Here is an 8,347-nt window from a genome sequence, read left to right on the forward strand (position 1 = left end):
ATACATGGAGAAATATAGTCATCCTACAAGACCTGCTGACAGTTGGAAAAAAAACACATGCTTTTGGACAGGGAAGATCTTCCTCGGGTCCAAAATGACAAATCTCATACAAAGAACTAACCTATACTCAGCTTTCAGTTGTCAACTCTTGTTTCAAACCTGAAGGGCTTGTGTGCCCAAAGGCACGTCTTTTTTTTTTTTTTTTTTTCAGTCAATCAATATCTGACAAGATATAATCTATCTCCAGACAACTTTTGCCTAAATTTCATGACCTGTTCTTTGGCTAATAAGCCACAGGTAGTCCTCAGTAAGTAACCTCTCACTCACAGTGCTCCCTTCTGTCTCGCTATTTGGCAGCGGGATCCCAAGCTCATCCGATCAACCACCAGTCAGGCTGAGTCTTCACTCAAGCTTCAGAGACTTCAGAAATAAAATAGCCTTTAGCGCTGCAGCTCACCCATTGCTTCCTACTACACAAGAACCAGTAGCTGTAGAAAAGATTGTCAAACGCATCGTTAATCTAAATCAGAAAAACCTTCCGAAAGGAGTATGTTACTAACTCACGTAATTCCCACTGGCGTGGGAGTGAAACACCAACATTTTCTCAAGGATCTGGGTATAAACATTTCCAGTGACACAACTACTCCTGCCAGCTGCTGGTATGTCAGTAGAGAAGATAATTGCTTAATGGGCTCCTCTGTCAAATGCAAGACTTTCTACGAGAGCATCTCATCGCATCACATCATTTCCGTTACTTGAAAGGGCTCTTTGGAAGTGGTGCCACGAGAAAAGAGGTTTTCCCTCCAGCTCAGCTAAGTGAGTGGGAAGCAGTCAGCAAGTGTCTCCAGCACCACCATAAGTGTATCCAGCTGCGCAGTCATTTCAGTAAATTCCCATATTTATGTAGACCAGCTCAGTTGTAGACCAATTCACCAATTTGTGTAGGCCTAATTAAACTCTATGGCATGCCACTGATCTCTTTTTCAACACTATGTAAGCACATACAATCCAAATGCACTGCACCAGGCTCTTTGATGTCCTCTGCATCATCTATTTACGTCATACACAAACTACTCAGAGGAGCCTATCACATCACTCATACCACATGACTCCATTTACTTTTGGCAGACTCGGTGATTAAAATACCTTATTTTCCCCTAAAGGAAGACAAGGAGTTTTAAAAGGGTAAAATTATATATGGTTTCATTTATTCTGAAAAAAAAAAAAAAAAAAAAAAGACTTGTTTTAAAACACAAAAGGCTTCTTGTTTTAAAGCAAAGTCAAGTCAGGTCAAAATATAAAAGTACCCTTTTCAATTCTAAAGTCTTCACAGCTGGTCATTCCCACATGCGAAAACTTAAATAACCTTTCAGGGCTGTAGTAGGGCTAATGAAAAGTCCAACAAAATGATAGATGTATTTGGACATAAATGTCACACCCAGTGGAATTAAAAGGAAATAAATAGTAATTCAACAGCATTGGCAAGCTGCTTTTTTGATTATATGTAGCACCACCAGCATATTTTACATGTGTATCACAGTCATGAATAAGCCAGACCAGACACACATTCACAAACCACTTTTGATTTCCTATTAGGCTACATGCTTATTTTCCTTCCCCCACCCTTTTCAGCTAATAAGGAAGCCAAGGGAATGCACTGATCTTTGTCTCTTTGGAGACATCCACATTCTCCATGTTAACTCCACATTCTCATGATTGATTCTCACAGACTGGTAAAACTTGAAGAGAGAGAAAAAAAAAAAAAAAAGTCTCTTCCTAATGATAAACCATTTTTGACATTTCAATTGTTTGTTATTTACTACAGACATAAAATCCTGATACCAAAGATGCCACTTAAAATTATCATCATCACTAACGATGTCCTGGGGGCTACAGGGCTTGAACCCTGAGTTCCTTGTTCAAGAGGAGTTCATGTGGATGCAGTAGTCAGGGTATTCATCCCCATACCGCTTCCCTGCACAGAACATGCATCTACCTGCCAAGCAAAATGTTTTGACATTGATCTGATAGTTTAATGATACCCCTCCTTAAGAGACCGGAGGCATGGAAAAGATTCTCATCTCCGGATTCATGGTGACTTCTGGAAGTAATATGAATTATCTCCTCCTCTTCTCCTCACAAGGAAGAACATACCCGTGGAAATCCAGCTGCTTCATGTCGCATACTGATCTGTTGTTTTGACCACACCACCATCTTTTTCATATGCCTCTCGCCCAAGATTTTCACTTTTGCTTTCACAGCCATCTAAACTCTTTCCTTCCCCACTGACGCATAGAAGCCTCTTCCTTCTTACTTTGTCTAGTAGCAAACCCAGTAACATGGTGTTTGACAGCAAACTTCCCGTAAACAACCCTCTTCTCTTGCATGCAGCTCTTCGTGCATGTAAGGTGGATCACTTTGGTGTGTAAGACAGAATCCTACTCTTCATTTCAGCTATAGAAAGCCAGTTAATCAACTTGTCATGACTGGACAGCACCTGGTTGCAGTTTGTTTACAGAAGATGGCCATGAGACCATAACACTTCACCTTTGGTTGACATAAGGTATTACGTAGCTGCGCCAAATGGTGCACACGTAAGCCATAAAAGCTTTGTTAACCAGGGCATGCAGCGTGGGGTTGGTTATGGTGCAAGAATCTCTGTACAAAACTGAAGGCACATGCTGAGGTCTTCTCCTGTGTCCTTTGGCACTGGAAGCTCCAGCCTTGTGTCTAAATTTCTGCCCCCCAAAAAACAACAACACAGGTGGTAAGCCCACAAACCTTGGGGGAGCCTAAACGCAAAGATACTGACCCAGCCAGACCTGAGCTGCTCAGTCCAGCTCCGCCAGGGAGGAGTGCCTCCTCTCCAAGAGCAGAAATAGAGAATATAATTAAAAAGAGTGGAAGACCCAGCTGGTTATGTTCCCTTCATTATTTCTGCCCATTTATCATCTATTTTCCGCTCCTGTTTTTATCTGTCAGATTTCCAGGCTGCAGCGCTGGAAAATGCTACCATGGGCAAGGCACGTCATGCTCTTCCCTTCTGTACGTTTGAGGTGATGATCTTGCTGGTTTGCAACCTTGGTGGCATGATTCAGTATGTGCTCACAAGAATCATAACAGTATAGGCTATTCCCTAAACTCATTCAGACCATTCATCTCACATTTGGAAAATATGTTTTAAAGGAAAAACAGGTCACACACCACAAAAGTGCTCCCTATGACAAGTTTATTGTATTTATTTAGCGTGCCTTGTTGAGGGGCTCTGAATTGTGCATACACAGACCTCATCACTCCTTGTCATAATAAAATACAATATAATACCCAGACAAGAGCTCCAGCGTCATGACCTGAGTGGAGGAACAGAAGCTTGATCCTCTTCACTTCCATTACCAAATAATTCACTATTCTTGGGGAGTCATTTATCAACTCCTTGCTGAGCCAGGAGATTGTGTCCTAACACAAGCCCAAAATCACCACCTGCCCTTTATCAGTCAGCATTCAGAACCCAGATGGAGAAGTAGGAAACCAAACAGCCTTTTAAGGCCCATTTAAGTGGTATCAGAAGCAATGTGTGGCCATACAGTGCATATGTCTACTGTGGTCCATGTCTTGCAAACATTGATTGAGCCTTTTGTTTGGTTATGCTCCAGACCTCCTTAACTTTAGCGTTTTCCCCCACAACTCTTCCCCAAAAAGAAAATCTGTGCTCAATGAAGGACTGACAAACTCAGTTAAAAACCACCCCATCGATTCAAGACGAGCAGTGCAAAAGATGTAGCGTTCACAGGTTGAAAAGAAGGGGCAGGGATAGGAAAAAGACAAAATACCCAGTGAAAATCAACACGAGGAGAAGATGTGAGAGCACGCAGGAAACAACAAGTGGCATGGACTAGATTACCTTTTTGTGCTGCTTCAGTCATCTGAAAGATTTCATCATTCACCTTGGGCCTACCCAGTTTCAGGGTAGCGCTGCAAGGTGCCTCCCCACAGGCTCTGCAAAGCCAAAAGGTGGGAGCAGTCCCCGGAGAGGAGGTGAGCAGCCCAAGACTAAGGCAGAAAGAAACTGTGTCTTCTCCTTCCTGGGTAAACACTGAAAGCAGTCCGTTAGCATGCCAACAGCATTTCTGAGTAAAAGCGTTCAGCACAGATAGACATCTCCAGCAGAGCTCACTACCTCGTTCTCCAAACCACAGAAGAGCCACGTCGGGCTGACTTCAGCACTCAGGGAACGTTATACCCCAAACCCCAGGTCCCGAGCCTTCCCCATTGCTTCCTTACATTTAGACATACGAGTTTCCCCTAAGCCCTGCCGCAGCCAGGACAGTAAAATCTGGACTACTCACAGAGAGATTTTATGTCGGTAGCATGCGGTAGTTTTGAATACCCGGTTTGCGTGACCTAGGAGATGATATTTCAGAATACTTTCAGCACTGTAACGTTTCATATGTTTAAAGCACAAGTCCCATTGTTAACAGCTATAACTGAAGTCAACCAACTCTTTTGGAAGAAAATAGGTGTTGGAAAGCAACATTAGTGAACATGTGAGGAAAAATGAGATTAGGTAACCTAACACCACCCAGCACAGGAAGAGAAAATTCAGTTCCATGTTTTTACTATATCTATGGTGAGGATCAAGCTATCTATCTTCTCTTCGCCCATAACACATCCGTTACACATCTTCCAACCTCCTCAGTGAAAGCAACAAGGTCCCATCCCTATTTAACCCAAATTCACTCCTGGAACAGTTTCACTCCTAACACTGAAAGAGGCACACGACCTCTGAGAAAATTCCTGTGTCAACACTGCCTGCCTGAGCCAGGTAGCGGCACATCACTTGGTCTTCCAGTACTGCCGAGGCCACCTGAGGCCCAGGAATTGGACCAGGCTAAGAGGAATCTGCTTAGACAGTATTAAACTGGCAAAGATATACAATATCAAGCTCCAAAGCTTAGCAGCAGTCATGTTTGGACTTTTCTTTTATCCCTCTAAATCCAGTTCTAGAAGCTGCATTACAGCATTTGCTCCTTGGAAAGTGACCGAACAATTTCTATTGCCATTCCTCCTAATATGGTATTTGAACAGATTCTGATTTTTTTTTTTCTTTTTAACGTGCAATCTCAAGCATTTTGAAGATAGAATAATTCAGTCTAAAAATACTTCTGGTTATAGCATACCATTCTGTTGATGGGGAAACTGGCACAGAGACAATTAGAGACCTCATCAAAGCAAATCGGTTGAGTTTTCAACAGATGGATATGCTGTTAAGCAATTCCACAGCCCCACTAGAAATATTGAGGCATCTTCACACAAAGCTTTTAGGAGTCAGCAAAAAAACTCTTCATCAAGTTATGTGTGATCTTGTTTTATTTTGGGAGGTTGTCTGTGATGATCGCCTGACTTCTCTTCCAGCACTGAATTCGTACAGTTAAACACAAGACCTTGCCTGCTCTCTTGTTGCAAACTCCTCATCCATTTCTCTACACTTGTTGCATTTTCTTTTGATCATTCTGATGGCACAAAGGAGACAGGATGGTGCCAAAAAGAAAGCGAAAGCCCCCAAATCCCTTGGTTGGGAATTCTACATCATCCATTTCCCCACTATCTGTCTGCTAGGATCAGGGAGTAGCCCGGGTAGAGAAGGTGACAAGGATATGATCCAGAGAGCACTCTGGTGAGCCTCCTGGTGCAAACTGGCACTAGGGTGCTTCTTTAGCCAGCAGACAGCAGCCCTTATGCTGCTTTAATTTATTGTCAACACCTGCCGGTCTCACCCTGGAGCAGGAGCCAGGCAACCTGGAAGGCGACTGTGCTTCAAGCTCCAACGTCCCCTTCGTCGGTGTGCTCGCACGCCTGCAGGTGCGTGGAGCAATTCAGCTGTCCGCTTAATTGAGCTTTAGACCTTTTTTAGAGGAGGGCATAGACCTTTTCGCATTCCACCATGTCAGAACACCCACTAGTCTTACAGGGAGCAAAAATCAGCATAAAACACACAAAAAGGAGCTAGCAGCTCAGCACAGGAGAGGGAACACCTTAACCAGACCCAACTCTAGGAGAGCCAAGTCTATTGCTAGACCATTAGTTAGCACTAAGTAATGTGAAGACCATTCACTAAATTGTGTCTAGTGGGAGGTGTCCCTGCCTATGGCAGGGGGGTTGGAACACGATGATCTTCAAGATCCTTTCCAACCTAAACCATTCTATGATTCTGTGATTCTGTGATTCTATATAGTGAGAGTTATATTTGCGGGAGGTCTTCTAGCCAAGTACTGACTGATTTAAACTGTAGTCCAGACTTCAGTCATTTAAACCATAGTAACTCAAAGTGGGATACCTTTAAGAAGGTATTTTATCACTTTGTCACAAATTATAAATCTAATTGTCAGGTACTGTGATACTCTGCTATGCTGCTGCTACAGATGTTGGCCATTTTCACCTTCCCGGCTGTTATTTCTCTATTGTGCTCCCACCTGGAACAAACTCACTTGGGATGCCTAAATCAGCTTTACTTCCAACATCTTCTATTCCAACAGACTGTTGTTTTATTCTCTTGGAAAGCTTTCTTCTTAGAAATAAGACGATTATTGATACTTTTTATCTTGGAAAAGGCATTAGTACTCCCTATTTCAAAAGAAAATATGCTTGCTTTGGAGGGAAAAGACTACTTTTCCATTCAATGTAAATATAAAGAATGATGTTTCTCATACAACATTCATGCCTACAAAATTTACAATTCTCATATGTGTATGAAGTTACTAGGTGATACTCATAGAGAATGACAATGAAAGTATGTCCAACTGGATACTGTCCCTCTTCTGAAAGTGCTAACTAATCTTAGCTGTCTTTGTGATTTACAGCAATGCTAATGGAAGCAGTTCAGCAACACGCTCAGGCAAGCAAGAGCATGTGGACTAGGGAGAGGGAGAAATATCCTACACTGGGGGAAAAGTCTGTATTTACTGAAAGGAAGAAGGAGCATGTAACCATAAACCACGCACAAGCAGAATTAAAACACTTTGGTCCCTGGGTTTTCCTCTGTTTTTCTGGATATCCGTTAGTCAGTATAAAAATCAGATGCACTTGTCCTGAGAATTGATCTAACAGCTGTCGATAACTGAAGTATCAAGACCCAAACAGGATCGAAATGGTTTTAAGTCTTATTTTGGGTCTCTTCTTCAACCGATACAAAATTGTTCTGGCATCATTCATGCCAAAGCTGCAGATAGAGCCTCCTGAATCCACTTAGCCCCATTTCTGCTATTTTGTGATAACAAAGCTCATCTTTGTGATAATAATGCTCCATTATGTTTATACTTGGAAGCCTCTCTTCTCTCCCAGCTTCATTTGCACGTGCAACACTTCCTTTTCCTCAGATGTTACATTATCACCAATTTATTCCTGCAGGATAGCTCACAGAGCGCTATTTCTGCTCAGTCCAATAGAACTAAAATCTCACCTGAAGTTGTCACACCTGCTGGGTTATTTGCCCAGTATTTTCCTCCCTTTCTGAGGGAAAACTGACAGCTATTGAAGTGTACAAGATAGATAGTCCACATTGTTGCTTTTCTAGCTGTAAGCCTGGAGAAAGAATACTGACTTTGTTTTCTCAGGACTTAGTTTTTGTTGACCATTGTTTCTTGCTCTTTTGTTTCCTGCTTGGTGGGCTCCTTTCCACAAACAGCCTGGAAGAGAGAGTCAAGGAAAACTGTCAAGGCCATGAGGGAAATCAAATGGCATAATTACAAATTACACAAACAGTAAATGAAAGTCTTTCCTTCCTCAGGCCCTTTACATTTCTAAAGTCTGGGACGACTGAGATGCCAGCATTAATTAAATATAACACCAGCGAATTCTGCAGAAGTAGATCTCTGTGTTTTCACCTTCATAACTGTAAGAAAATTAAAGAGATTAGAAATGGGGGAATATTTCTGTTTCCTGTTACATCTGGTTGAAATAGAGTACCTTTTTCTAGGCAAGCATGAAAATGGAGATGAAAGAGGAATTTTCCACTAAAAAAGAGATTTGCTTGTGATTAGGGAAGGGGTAGGGAGTAACTCAAAGCAGAAAAAGTTGCTGCCGACCTGCACAAATGTCATCAGTAATTGACAAAGTTCAATCAAGTAGGAGAACAAATACATGGCTGCTTGTCTCTAGTCAGGGTCTGTGGTAGTTAACAGATGACAGAGTAACACTCGTCTGGCTAAAGCGACCAGCGTCTCTTCCACCGTGGGTGAACTTGTGAACCACAACCTCTTCCTCACCTAGGCACAGGACAGCAGTCCCTGTCGCTGTACAGCAGCAGTGATCAGGTAAAACAGCAAAACTTAAGAGTAAAGGCCGCTGTCCC

This window comes from Vanellus vanellus (genome assembly GCF_965231255.1).
Source record: "Vanellus vanellus genome assembly, chromosome: Z".
Lineage (NCBI taxonomy): Eukaryota > Metazoa > Chordata > Aves > Charadriiformes > Charadriidae > Vanellus > Vanellus vanellus.